The sequence below is a fragment of the Quercus suber genome, unplaced genomic scaffold (genome assembly GCF_002906115.3).
Source record: "Quercus suber isolate HL8 unplaced genomic scaffold, Cork oak 2.0 scaffold_310, whole genome shotgun sequence".
NCBI classification, from domain to species: Eukaryota; Viridiplantae; Streptophyta; class Magnoliopsida; order Fagales; family Fagaceae; genus Quercus; species Quercus suber.
Window position 1 is genome coordinate 448,542 of NW_027069766.1, and position 12,694 is coordinate 461,235.

Here is a 12,694-nt window from a genome sequence, read left to right on the forward strand (position 1 = left end):
AAAAAACTAACTTATTTTGCATAAGAAGCCTCCCAAAATTTAAAATTAGTCCTTCAAAAGTAACACTTTTAACTTTCTAAGATATAAGAATATCGTTCTTCCATTAAAAGATCACGGTAAAAGCATCTCTCCAGAAATATGGCAAAGAAGGGCCCTAGCCACAAAAGCAACTAGAGCCACATATCTCTAAGGAGCACCTGGACATCCACAGTCTGCCAACCACTCAAGTGATATGGGGACCAAAAATTACATAATTTGGGAGGATATTACCAATTCAAATTAGCACTCATGTTAAAATGTGAACAATCAAAGATGTTCAAGGTATTTTAGAATACATGAATGGGTAACAAGCATTATTGAATCATGGAAGAAAGACAGGCAAGTTTGACCAATGTACAAGCTCACAAGTAAAATGGAAATTAATTTCTTATCCCCATTTTTTCCTCTTCTTTAGCATCCTAACATATTTAACATGTCTTTTAGCTCAGGGATTGATACCCTTCAGAAGAAAAAAGCACTCAGAATAGCATCAACCAGATAAGAACCAAAATCATTTTTTTTTTTAATTATTAGCAGAACCAACATCAATGAAGGAAATCAATTATCACCATGACCTCTCATATCTTGATTGAAACAGATAAAGAACAACAAGGTGGGTATAAGTTTACAAAGTCCATAAGCAGTGAATTTAAAGTTAAGAATTCTAAATCTTACATATTAAGATTCATTTCAACATCACCCTAGAGAGAAACTATGAATCAGAACTCAATTGAAACAGATAGATAACGATAGCAACAGATGTTCAAAAACACATAAAAGATGAAGTTTTCAGTTGATCCAAAGACCATTATCTAGCAATCCAAAAGGCCACACAAAGAGTTAAACATGCCGAGGACAAATCATATCTACCAAAAAATCATATATAAAAACACACATATCTCTTATTTTCTCCTCTTTATTATGTTTTTTTTTTTTTTAATATTTATTGGCAAGAATTCAATTTTATTGAACAAGAAACAAAACCTTGTGCCCAAGATAATGAACACAAAGGATAATAAGAATACAAAGAAATAAAATTCAAGATCTAAGAGAATCTAAAAACTCAGAAATGTCAGAACATTGTGAAGAACCCCAAGCCATGGGCCAATCAAAAAGAATAGCCCAAGCCCTTCTTATCATGTATTTTAGCTCCCATCTCTCATTCTTCTTTGCATTGCTTCTTCTTTTTCTTTTTTCTTTTTTATTTATTTATTATCATTTCCCCCTTTCCCCCACTCTCAGGAAGGTCCCATATACTGATTTTGTGTTTTCCTTGACCTCCAGGGATGCTTATGAAGTTACTTATCACAGTGACGGGAAAAAAGGCAATATAGAACTTATAGGATTTCGGACAAGTCAACTCAGATATTTAAGAAACTGCAATGATTCTTACACTATCAGCAACACCAGGAAGAATCACTCAATGAACCAATATCTCTAATTGTTTCTTAATGATTTTTTTTTTTTTTGATAAGTAATAAGAGTAGTTATATAGATTAAAAATATTTAAAACATTGAGTTCACAATAATGAACACAAAGGAACAAAGAAAGCAAAAGGACAAAAATCAAAAGGTTAGTCTAAGAGAAACAAGGATGTTTCTTAAGGAATTTTCAAAATTAATTATCCCTTTACTCACCTCAAAACTCATAAAAACCACAATTTCTCATAAGTTTTTGCCATTTTGCAATGAACTTTCACTCATCTAAATTTCTCATTAGGTTTTTCTCTTTCCTCTTTTTCTTTTGATTGATACATTGCCCTAATGTATGGAGCATGAAGATAGTTATATTTTAATCTAGTTTAATTTAATTTTAGAAGTGAATTTTATATATTTGGATAAGTAGAAGTCAATTATAATATGTAATTTCCTAGAGTCAAGGTTATTTTCACAATTCAATAATTGGGCTTTGGCCCCAAGTAAATTTGGATTAGAGTTTAAGCGCACTATTGTATTCCAACAAAGATAAGTTTACAATTGATGAATACATTTTCTATTGGAATTTTTCCAATGACTTGGTGCTAATTCCTAGGTTTTCAATCCTGTTCGGTGTTAACTCAAAGCAACCCTAGGTGCTGATTCCTAATTTTGTTTTAATTTTCTAATTGTTTTCCACAAAAACCTTCTTAAAGTTATGCATTCTAAGGGTCTTACCACGTCTGGACCAAGGGTCTTGATGTTATTTGTGCTACATCATACCCATCACCCAATGAATTTTGAATCCACAACATACTGCTCCTCTCTATTCTTATAAGAGCAGCTTCCCTTATTTTTGTGGAGCTGAAAATGACAAGATTTTAATAATTCATTGAGCTTAACATTGCTCATGTTAAGCTCCTCATATCAATCACTAGTGCAATGCATGAACTGCATGATATCTTGATTTAAATGGTGAGTTGTTTTTTTACTTTTTAATGCTTATGATTGTTTTGATGAAATTGACTACCATGACAGCCAGGTGGAATTTTGACCATTTTAAGAGTTGTAAAAACTAAACCAAGAAATGGAATCACAGAGTGTTACCGGAAAAGGCGTCTTAAATCTGCTAATGCCTGTGTCTGTGTTGAATATACAAGTGAGACCAGCCAATGAAGAGTTGAGATATGCAAAGTTGCTAGTAAAAAAAAGTCAAATTAAGCACACATTATGCAAAGCAAACTACTGTGTGGATGCTCTTACTAAACTTGGAATTTCTGTAATTAGTACTTATGTTTTATCCGATGACCCACTGCTTGTGGTGGAGAATTTGGTACCCCTGAGAAGAGGGCAGATCTTGTAATAGACTTGTGACTATTTAATTTCTATGCATATTCCTATTTTACCAAAAAAAATATGTATCCTTTTTTTATAATTCTGTCAAAGCTAATTGGTCATAAGATATTTAAAACTCATGTCATAAATTTTAAGATTTGAATTTTGTTTTCATTTATGGCTTGGTCTTTGACAATTAATTTCATAATTTGTTTTCATTTTCAAAAGAATTATTCAAGAACACAATACGTATAAATGTTAAACCAAAATTTAGCCCCCAAAGAGTTACTAGGATCATGGAAGAGATGACTTCGATTTCAAACTTAATGGATCAACAAAAAGCCTCAGTTCACCAAAGATTGTGGATTAAAAGATCCAAAATTTAGGATTTTGGATTTAGACGAACATTTTTTGGTTAATCCGGCATTTTGATCACAAGGTAGGGGAACTCTACATTTGGTAATTGTGGGAAAAGAAGTATAATTAAAATTTCCTTGAAAAAATAGGGAGATGTAAAATTTGCCACTCATGTTTGTGTGTACGTACCAATGCATTTGAGAGAGAGAGAGAGAGAGAGAGAGATAAGGCATGCCATTTTTAGTCTTCCATCACTCATCAATGAACTCAATACCAGACATAGGCACCTTACCAATTATTTGATTACCATCATCCTCGTCACCAACATCCATGGCAGATCTTTTTTTGACATAATCTACATTGAAGTCATAGTCATCGTCCATGGCATCTTCTGGGATTGATTTTTCAGCTTTTTTTCCTTCTCTTCTTCTCTGCTTTCTTCGTCTTTGTATTAAGCATACCTTCAACCGCATATAACTTCTCATTCTGCCTGCTAGTAGCAGTTTTTCCTTTGTTCCTGCCTTCTTCATCTTCTTCAAATGCCATGGACACATCGTCACCATCATTATCCGTGTCTTTGGGGCCTTCACCACTTTGGATTGAATGTTTTGGTTCATCATTCTAATGCATGAAAATGCAAAAAAGAGTTGTACATTAACGTATTAATTTTATTCATTTAGAAAACAATGTATAATGAAAATAATGAGGAGGTGTGCTCCTCTCGGGGATGGAGATTTGGAGCACCCAAAGTCACTTCACAGCCTAATAACATAAATAAATGCTTAAAACTAAGAGAGATCACAAACCTCTAGTAAATCCTCATCAAAATTGATTGGGCAACTCAGGAGGAACTTCCATAGGGTTGAGATCATCAACAGACTTGAGGCTTCGAATGAACGAAGATTTAGCGTCATAAACCTCATCAATGTCAAATTCTTTCCCAAGCTCAAAAACAATCTTGGCCTCTAAAGGCTCTCCTTGATTCCTAATTGGGGGCATAGCGTTATATGGAATCTTACCTACAAAAAGATCAAATTATTAACTTACTTTTTTTTATAAGTAAAACAATAGATAATTAGGGGCATTCTGATAATCAAACTCAACACCTCTAACACCCAAATTATTAACATCACTTTGCATCTTTATATAATACGATTTGCTTTTCTTGTTATCCCTTTGTTTGTTTGCATATTCCCAGTGCACATAAACCATAAATGCCTAACACATACCCTGATTCCAGTCATGCAAGCCAGTTCTTTCAGCAGCTTCCACATCCATAACACCACCCTTTTTCAGCTTACCCCTAACAGTAGCCACTTTTTGAAGGAAGTCATCGACCGAGTCAAAGCTAGGGAGCTTGTACAAAGTTACCAACATGCTGGGTGGGCAACGCCTTAGAATCTCCTTCACTGCACAGATGGGGCAGGGACAGTATAATATCAAAGCCTGCTAATATGACTTAATATAATAACACAGAATTCACAAAAATTTTACTATCCAAAGGACTTCTTTCTAAAGAAATATGCACCAGAATTTCTAAATAGATAATTTTTCTTTTTTATTGATTTGTAAATAATTTTGTTTGATAATTCAATAGTTGGGGGTGGGGGTATTTGAACCTGGGTGTCTATGTTAGAAACACCAGGAGATGCCAATTGAGCTTAGTAGATAGTGGAGAATACATATTAATAGAATTTGATGTCACTGTAGCTCCTTTAATTAACATTTATTGTCCTTGATTCTATATATGCAATCTCCTTACATACAAAGGCAGTTGGAGGGAGAATGTGAATTAATAAAGGAATAGAATGCTGTATTTCCTTTGCCACATGAAAAGGTACTCTAGCAGAATAGAAAATAAATTAGCACAAGGACGAAGGATGAGTTCACTCACCTGGACCAGTCGGGTCATCCAACTTCTCGATTCTTTTGCAATTAAGAAGAGTTTTAGATGCATCATTTGCTCCAGATCTAATCATCACAACACCAGGGCAGTCTAACAATTTTACATTCTTGTCTAACTGAATCTCCTGCATAGATCTTGTTAAGCCAGGAGTAGAACCAACATTGACAAGTGACAACATGGGATCTCTTTAAGCTATTAATGAGACTACGCTTACCAACATTAGGCAGGTCAATAACACCAACTGTAATTGATTTCTTGATCTGCCATAAATAACAGAGCACAATTGTTAATATGGCTGGCACTATTATTCAAACTCTAAAACCCAAATTCAAAAATACAGCATAACAAGTACCATTCAATAGTAAAAAAAAAGGGTAAAATAATCTTCACCATGGTTCCTAATTGAGAAGCTTTAATATGTGGAATAAAAACACCATTAACACATGTTTTGAAGGCCATACTTTGAGACCCACTTTCAGAACAAAACTTCCCTAAAGAGAACATTTGGTTTTGGTCAACTAAGCAAATATTTGCCTGATGTCCACTAGAACGAAAGAAATAAGTATTGCATAAACGATGATCTAACTGACTCATATCAACTGAATAATCATCAACTTTTCAAACCTATTTCACCCCATCCATAATATTTACTTTCCAAAAAACTGCACAAAGACTCTTTGTAACAATAACTAACATCCAACCAAGTAGAGTGAGATATAGCAAGTCAAGCAAACTCCACATGCTATCATATAAACTAATTTGTTCAAAAAAATTCAATGTTGTATGCATGCAGATAAGACAACACAAGCACATGTACAATAAAAAGCATAATGCTATATCACCAATGGGACACATGTAAGTCATTGTGAATTAAAAATATGGTCATTGCTTGGTAGACTTACATCATGGCTTCTTGAGTAATTCTTCAACAATTTAATAAGCGTTTCAGCTCCTAGACAATCACTAGTTTGTAGAAGATTGCTTGGTTTTGCTGCCTTTGAGCTTGATTTCCACCCTAAGTTTCATCTTTGCTCTTGTGTACTGCACTTAAATGCAACAACTGGTAATTCTTCCCTAAGATACTTAAGCCACTTCTCAACAGCTTTTCGAGGAACAAGATCTGAGACACAAGTGACAAAGGTAAATAAAACAAGATGAAAGCATATGGACAAGGAAAATAGGCAAGACAACTCTCAGTCATTGCATGTAGCATAGTCTATGAACTTAAATGGCAGCCATTATATGATTAATTGCTGTTTGATTGTGAACATACAGAGCAGACTCAGAGTTATTTCTGTCTATTAATAGAATGATGGTCCTCTGATATTTTGGTCATGCCATTCCATTACAAATCTAATCATAATGTGCTTCTTAACTGTTTTCATTTTCTAACTTATCCAAATTTATATGAACATAAGAGTCATTACACAAAAACTAAACACCTTAAACATGCATGTGAGAGAGAGAGAGAGAGAGAGAGAGAGAGAGCAAAAGATTACCAATTTTATTCAGAAGCAATACTAGATACTTATTAGGGCCTGCTTTCATCACCAAATTCTCCATATCAACACAATGAGTACCTAGAGGATCACGAGCATCAAGAACTTCCAAAATGACATCTGATGCTTCAATGACCTTCACCAACTCCTTGTAAAAAGCCCTATCTGAGTTATCGGTATGAAAATAAGAGATGTTAAAATTAGCACAAAGATAAGTTGACATAGACAGTAGATCCAATGGAAAAAAACTTCTGCCAAGAACACATAATAAAAAAAAGAATCAACATACCCCGGTTTTTCCCAACTCCAGTGGAAATATCTTTAACATTCAGTTCTCCAGGAGAAGCTGATGTAGCCAATTTAGAGCTATCATCATCCTCTAGTAACCCCAACTTTCTCTTTTGAGCCTGTAGAGTACCACTATGAATTTAAGGATTGAAAGGACGAAGCAAAAGTGATAACTGGTTGCATTCCATATACATAAATCAGTAAACTATCACAATTTAAGTTTCACTCATGAGCAATTGTTAGTCCCCAAAGTTTGAACTGATAACTTTTTTTTTATAACACAAAGTTTTATTAGAATGAAAAACAAACCCAGTACAAGATGTATTTGTTTTTCTGTTGAAACTCAAATCATAACATACACAATCAGAGTAACAGTAAACAGTAACTTTGTTTCAAAATAAAAGAAATAAAGAGAATTACATTAAAATGAACAAACAATACAAGTACAAGATACTATCCTATTCTAATGCTTGGACTTGGAGTTGGCAGGAGTTCTGCTCTCCAGTACAAGTAAGTAAATCAAAAAAGTACTCTATCCGAAAAGTCACAGCGCATCTTCTTGCTTGGCCGGGCATCCTCTTCTAAATCCTGAAGATCCAGAAAACTCAAGGGGTCAAAATCAGGATCTGTATCATCAACAAGGTCGACTAAAAGAGCCTCCACCTCAGCTTCATCAAATCCATCAAATCGTTCAACTTCAGAACCCATGTTCTTGGTTAACCCATCTTCTCGTGAATCCAAGACTTGGAATTGTGAATGACCAACAATGGCAGCAAATTTGGGACTTTCATCAAATGGGTCTTGATCATCATACGGGTCTTGACCCCCCATGCCCGTGTCATCAAAGAAATCCAACTGATCAAAAACACTCTTTGGAGAACCCAAAATACCAGAATAAAAAACTGGGTCTTGATCATCATATGGGTCTTGACCCCCAATGTCCGTGTCATCAATTCACGCACAACCCCCAACCCAACTTTTTTTTGCTCCTCCCTTCCCCACAGATAGACTACAGACGTTTATTTATTGAGTTTATACTCAAATTGAATATCAACTTCAACCCTATAATTACATGAAATAAGCTTCTTCTTCTTCTTTTTTGGTAAGGGGGGATTCATTAGGATATAAAATCTAATTAAAATGCTTAAATCTAAAAAAAGGAAAAGGCAGAAACGGATTGAAAATCATAGTGGCTTTAAACCTAACTTTAGGCACAAATCTGATGTAAAACCTGATGTATTAATTAAAGACTAAAGCCTTGTATTAATTAGCATCTAAAACCTGATGTATAAATAAAAAGTATTCTTCAGTAGATCCAATGAAGATAAGAGATGTTAAAATTAGCACAAAGATAAGTTGACATAGACAGTAGATCCAATGAAAAAAAACTTCCACCAACAACACATAATAAAAAAAAGAATCAACATACCCCGGTTTTTCCCAACTCCAGTGGAAATATCTTTAACATTCAGTTCTCCAGGAGAAGCGGATGTAGCCAATTTAGAGCTATCATCATCCTCTGGTAACCCCAACTTTCTCTTTTGAGCCTGTAGAGTACCACTATGAATTTAAGGATTGAAAGGACAAAGCAAAAGTCATAACTGGTTGCATTCCATATACATTAGAGGAAGTACAACAAGGTTCGTAACTAATCAGTAAACTATCACAATTTAAGTTTCACTCATGAGCAATTGTTAGTCCCCAAAGTTTGAATTGATAACTTTTTTTTTTATAACACAAAATTTTATTAGAATGAAAAACAAACCCAGTACACCGGCGGTGTACTAGAGGAGAAGTACTATCAATTCAAAATACAATGCTCAAACAATTCTAAGAGCAAGAAACAAGGCAGAGAAAGAAAAGCAGCACTCCAATCCAGCAATGTATGAAGGAAGAAGGCTTTAATTTCAAGGATAGTCCGTTTACATCACTGAAAACTTCTAAAATTCTGTTCTTGCCAAAGGCACCACATAACGAAATTCTGTTCTTGCCAAGCAGTCAGAGAGTGGCCAAAGATTTTCCCCTCTATCTCTCGTAAGCTTGTGCTTTCACTTAACAGATGGCCACAGTACAGTCAACAGTGTAGTGTTACAAACTTAGAATCAAAGTAGTCGCAAGATGTATTTGTTTTTCTGTTGAAACTCAAACTGAAGAAGAAGAAGAAGGGAGCTCAAATCATAACATAACAGATGGCCACAGTACAGTCAACAGTGTAGTGTTACAAACTTAGAATCAAAGTAGTCGCACAATGTATTTGTTTTTCTGTTGAAACTCAAATCATAACATACACAATCAGAGTAACAGTAAACAGTAACTTTGTTTCAAAATAAAAGAAATAAAGAGAATTGCATTAAAATGAACAAAAAATGTAAGTACAAGATACTATCCTATTCTAATGCTTGGACTTGGAGTTGGCAGGAGTTCTGCTCTCCAGTACAAGTAAGTAAATCAAAAAAGTACTCTATCCGAAAAGTCACAGCGCATCTTCTTGCTTGGCTGGGCACCCTCTTCTAAATCCTGAAGATCCAGAAAACTCAAGGGGTCAAAATCAGGATCTGTATCATCAGCAAGGTCGAGTAAAAGAGCCTCCACCTCAGCTTCATCAAATCCATCAAATCCTTCAACTTCAGAACCCATGTTCTTGGTTAACCCATCTTCTCGTGAATCCAAGACTTGGAATTGTGAATGACCATCAATGGCAGCAAATCTGGGACTTTCATCAAATGGGTCTTGATCATCATACGGGTCTTGACCCCCCATGCCCGTGTCATCAAAGAAATCCAACTGATCAAAAACACTCTTTGGAGAACCCAAAATACCAGAATAAAAAACTGGGTCTTGATCATCATATGGGTCTTGACCCCCAATGTCCGTGTCATCAATTCTGTCAAAGAAATCCACCTGATCAAAAACACTCTTTGGAGAACCCAAAATACCAGAATCAACAACAACAGAGGGTGGTCTTTCCAAAGCCAAAGCCAAACTCCTCTCCTCCTTCTTCTTAATCTTTTTGTAAATTACACAGAGAACCAAGTCGGAGCCCTTTTCAGCAACACTAAACTCATGCATTAACCAATCAGTGTTCATCATCTCCTTACCCTCACCCTTCACCCTGAAATTCAACAATTTGTTGAACCCAATAATCGTCTTCCCAGAGCCAGACCCAGAATCATAGATTTTCTTGGTGGAACTCTCATGCCAAGTCCCATAGGAACCAACAGAACGAAGCACGCGATTCTTCCCCCTCTTTAACAGTGTGAAGAAGTAATGCTTCTCATCATCCAACACCGCCGTCGAGTCCGTACAGAATTCCCATGGGGGTTTATCGTATACTTCATCAGAAAAGCCGATGACGTCCCAAGCCAAAACCTCCTTTCGAATCTTCGGAGAAAGGTAACTCGAAATAAGCACTGCATCGGAGGGCTCAAACCTCGCCCCTAACGGCAGAGGCAAAGGTAGCCTCCGCCGGAGAAAACTCATCTTCAAGTATGCTTGGTATCTGAGGGAGGGAGAGAGAGAGAGAGAGAGAGTGAATTCAGAGAGGAGAGAGAGAGTGAGAATGAGAATTTTGATGGAAAGAATGACGATGATGCCTTATAATAGTCGGCGCAAAGGCGGTGAGCCAACGGCTATTTTTTTATAATCATTTTGAAAATTAATTTTTTATATATTTTTTTATAGAGTTAGTTTTTATATTAAATCAGCTACGTGGATAAGTAATTAATTAAAGCATAAGATGCAATCAAAAAAAAAAAAAAAATTAAAGCATAAGATAAAATAAATAAAAAAATTAAATATTTCCACAGTTTTGCTGGTATTGTAATTTTTTTTTTTTTTTTTTTACTTTTTTTTTTTTTTTTTTTTTTTTTTTTGAATAAATGGAGCCAATTTAACTAGTTTGTTGAGGATGTATAACCAATCCTAAAATTTGAGGCTAAGCTTGGTTGTTATTATTCTTTATTTTTTTTTTTATGGGGATATTGTCCTTTCTTTTTCTTTTTTACCTTGATGATTTTTACGTCTTGCTCTCTAACAAAATTAAGGAGACGAATGAGAAACTCACATGATTTCTTGCTGTACTTTGACTATTATACAATTCAAAGTAGTTCTTTTTTTAAAGGAGTAATAATACAATCAAATTTAAGCTTACATGTCACATCTCTGTATCTTGCCCAAAAGAAGAAATATTTGATTTTCTGCTGTAGTTATGTTCCTAATAAAACTACTTCAGCTAAGTTTAAAATTATTGATTGGAGGCACCTAATACCAACAGTTTAACTATATATATTACATTATATTTAAACTAATATATTGGACTATTGTATTTTAGCAAATATTTGTGCTTATAAAATATATGGATTTTGAATTATATGTTAATAAACATAAAAGGATAAATTGCAAATTACACTCCTAAAGTTTGGAAGTGTTTAGATTTTGGATTTTACCCTTGAAGTTTTGAGGTGTTTGGATTTTATACCCTGATATTTTAGAATTTAGATTTTACCCCTAAGTTTTACGGGTGTTTGGATTTACTCTCCAAAGTTTAGGGGCGTTTGAATTTTACCCCTGAAATTTCAGATTTTAGGGTTGTAAAAATCCAAGTACCTCTAAACTTTAAGGTATAAAATCCAAATTTTGAAATATTAGGGTATAAAATCCAAACACCTCCAAACTTTAGAGGGGAAAATCCAAATTGTAAAACTTTAAAGTGTAAAATCTAAACACTCCTAAATTTAAAGATGTAGTTTGCAATATACCCAACATAAAAATAAATAAATACATATATATACATAAATAATAATAACACATATGTGTATATTAAGTATATAAATAGTGGTAATGCCAAAAACAATACACAAATATCAATCACTACTAAAAACTAAACCAAAACAATATCCATTATGAAATTAACTCTCTTAATACCAACTGTAAATCTCTACTAACTTTCATAATTCACTATTATTAGAGGTATGCAACTCAACTAATGTTGTCATTTGATCTAATTGAAGATGGTTAGAATATCCAAATTGTTAGGCCTTCACTTGATTAGAAATTCAAACTCCAAAAAAAAAAAAAAATTGTAAACTCACTATCAAAAAATTGAGTTTAAAACAATCATGGTAAAAAAATAACCAAGCTTACGATCTACAAAGAGTTTGAAATTTTCTGGTAAAAGAGTTTTACATAAATGAAATTTAAAAAAGAAGAAAAGATGTAGTACACCGGGCCAATCACTTATTAGCTAGCTTATTTTGCCCAACTTATTTATGTACAACTTTTTGAAATTTATCTTTTTTCTAAGTTATAATTTGTCAAAATCTTACCAAAACGAGTCTTAGTAATTTAAATAATGTTCCCAATTAAAAGTTACCCAAAATTAATGCTAATAATAATTAAAGAACAAAGAGGAGAATAACAACTCACCTCATGTCAGGAAATACAATTTACCTAATGAGAAAAATTCTTATGTTATGTTTAGGTAAGAATGAGTTGTGTGTCATTTCAAATTATGTGAACAATTAAATGAGGGGGCATTGTGTATACAAGATTTTTTCATAATGTCTTTATTAGTTAGCAATAGAAATTGTACTTTTTTTTGCCTCTACTATTAACTTTACTTGAAATATTGGAGAAAACTAAAAATTAATAAGTATTGAAGTTGATATTTGGGAGAGGTGATTGGTATGTAAGAAACTAATTCCCTGTCTACCCCATTGTTTGGAATGTCATAATATGGACTAGGGCTGTCCACTAGTCAGCTGATTGAGTTTGAGATCAAATTGCCACTCGACCCGCTAGGTCAAGTGGAAGAAGTGAAGACTCGAGGTGACCAGCAACCACCACAGGTCGAGTC

The 12,694-nt window shown here is 34.1% G+C and overlaps 1 pseudogene; it reads right to left on the bottom strand.

The window, feature by feature from the left end:
• Positions 1-3,398: 3,398 nt before the first annotated feature.
• Positions 3,399-10,320, bottom strand: LOC111997634 (uncharacterized; annotated as a pseudogene).
• Positions 10,321-12,694: the final 2,374 nt, after the last annotated feature.